The following is a 2438-nucleotide window of genomic DNA, read 5'->3' on the forward strand; positions in this document are numbered from 1 at the left end:
CAGTGAGGCTGACATGAAAAAGCTGGGAAAAGAGCAACTCAGGCCACAGTGCATCTTACTGTGTGCAGCAAAACTAATGACCCCAGACTGTACATGTGGCTAATTTTCTTTTCTAACAGAGAAATCAGTCAGGTCCTGTGTATACTAGTCTTGACACTCAAAGACTCAAGGAGAGACTTCATAGACATCCTAACAGAGATCCTAAGTAGAGAAACTATTAATATTAATCTGAAAAATTATGGTAAAAAGGATTGCTATTTTGTATTAAAATTGTAAGGGACATCAATCAGATTACCAACTTGAAGATTTCAATGCTAGAAGAAAACTAAAAGATAAAGAAAGCCAATCTGTTGCATCAGAAACTGTTTGGCATCTCAAAACATTTCAACCTGTTTATAACCCAAAGCCCAAGGGGGAAAATCAGTCTGCTTTATGTAATGTTAGCTGCATTAAGATAATCTCATCAGAAAGTCTCTCTCAATTTATTGTTCCTGTCCAGAAAACAGAGTAGATGGTATAAAAGCCATGGAAATTTCCAACAGCCAGTACAAGCTAACCCAGTTCTCACAGTGCCACAAATTTTAAGCTCAGAAAAGACTCTGAACCATCCAGACAGAATATTGGTTCAAACACAGCCATCCGTTTGACCCAGCCAAGATACCCTGAATTACTACAGGGAAGAAAATGTGAAACTCCTTCATGAAGCAGCAATGTGATCATCAGACCATTCTTTGTGGGAAGGCTTCCTCATCCAAAACTCATCATGGTTTGTGGTAGATCCCAAAACCTACGTTACAGGTGGCTCTAATGCCTTACAGATCCGAGGCAGGACACACACCTTACCCAATACCAGAGGTAATATCCTCTTTGTATTTGCTTACTGCACCTGAGAGCAAGCACTAACCCAAAGCACAAGAGCTGGCTGTCCAGTATTGTAACTCTTCAGCTCTCTCTTTACCATGACTACAAACCACTTACGACTTCTTCAGAACTGGAAACTTGTATCTCCTCCAGACACTCTGTGATAAACAGTCATATCTGTAACAGTTTTTAAAAGATTAAGTGGTTATCATACCATCTTACTCCAGATACAGGTAACTCACATTCACCTTATGTTAAACAAAAATGAATTAGTCAGCTTTCCTGAATAAAAATAGCTGAATAGAAGCCTAAGCCACTAGTTTAACAACCAATCATCAGCTTAAAAGTGGAGAAGAGGATTAACTACATGAAAAAACATGACTCAAACTTGACACTCTGAGGCTACACACTTGTTTGCATCAAAGCTGTAACTGGTTCCTTATTTGTGATGTTGGAGTCTAATCTGAGGTGCTTCCACGAATCTAGTTTCTAAGTTAATTAGTATTTTGAAATTTCTCTCCTATATATTTTCAAAAGCTGCACTCTTTTCCCAATTTGTGCTAACAAGTAGTAGTTACATTCCTAAAATCTCCAGTAAACTTTGACTGATTTTAAATTACAACATATTCTTACTTTAAGTAAAACATCCCTCCAACTGTTACTTTGTTCTGAAGCAGGAAAAAATTACTTCTTGACTTCAATCCCTAAGTAGAAATTGCATTTTATTAATGGAATTCAGAAAAACATCTCAGTTTTCCTTCACTGCCTGTGACAAACTACTTCTCATATAATTTGAAGTAGCAAATTTGGTGAAGTAGCAGAACCATGCCTTTTTCTTTGAAATGAAGTTACAGCTCCTGCCACCAGCCCCCCTCAGACTGTAGTCAGCTGGCTATAATTAACAGCTACAAGTTCCTCAGAGAAGGTGGTTTCAGTGGACTAAGCAACAGGTGTTGCACTCTATTGTTAGAAGCAGATAAAATTGTGCTTTGTGTGCCTTTTTTGTTGTCTATGAGTATATTTAAACAAAACCACTGTATTTGACAGCTAATGTGATGAATGCCCACACTGAAGTCTCATGCAGCTTCCAAGAAGTTGCAGCTCCCAGAAACAGCTGGGGTCAAATTGCCGCCTTCTGTTCCTGAAGCATTCCTGGAGTTCCTCCTTCTCTCAACTCTTCCACAGACAGCTTTTAATTGCTTGGCTATAAGATAATATGGACATATAGTTCATACAGAGACTGGCTCCCTGCTCACTGGGGACAGGACTGGGACACTGCTCCCAGGCACAGAGTACCTGTGAGATCAGGGGTCCTGCATGGATTTGACAGAGCTTCCTTCCTATTTCAAGTGCAGCTCTCCTCAGTCAATGAATTAAGGTAAAATAATTCCTGAGTATTGTATTGGGCCTACCAAGTCTCTGACTGAAGATAAGCACAAAATCTAAGTTTTCTACTGGAGAAAATTAAGTTTATGGATGCTGTGTTTGGGGCAAGGTCACAATCAATGCTAAACATTAGCTGAACACAAAAAACCTGCCACAAATTCAGCTGCAGCACAGAGGCTATACACAACTGG

Source organism: Geospiza fortis, unplaced genomic scaffold (genome assembly GCF_000277835.1).
Source record: "Geospiza fortis unplaced genomic scaffold, GeoFor_1.0 scaffold922, whole genome shotgun sequence".
NCBI classification, from domain to species: Eukaryota; Metazoa; Chordata; class Aves; order Passeriformes; family Thraupidae; genus Geospiza; species Geospiza fortis.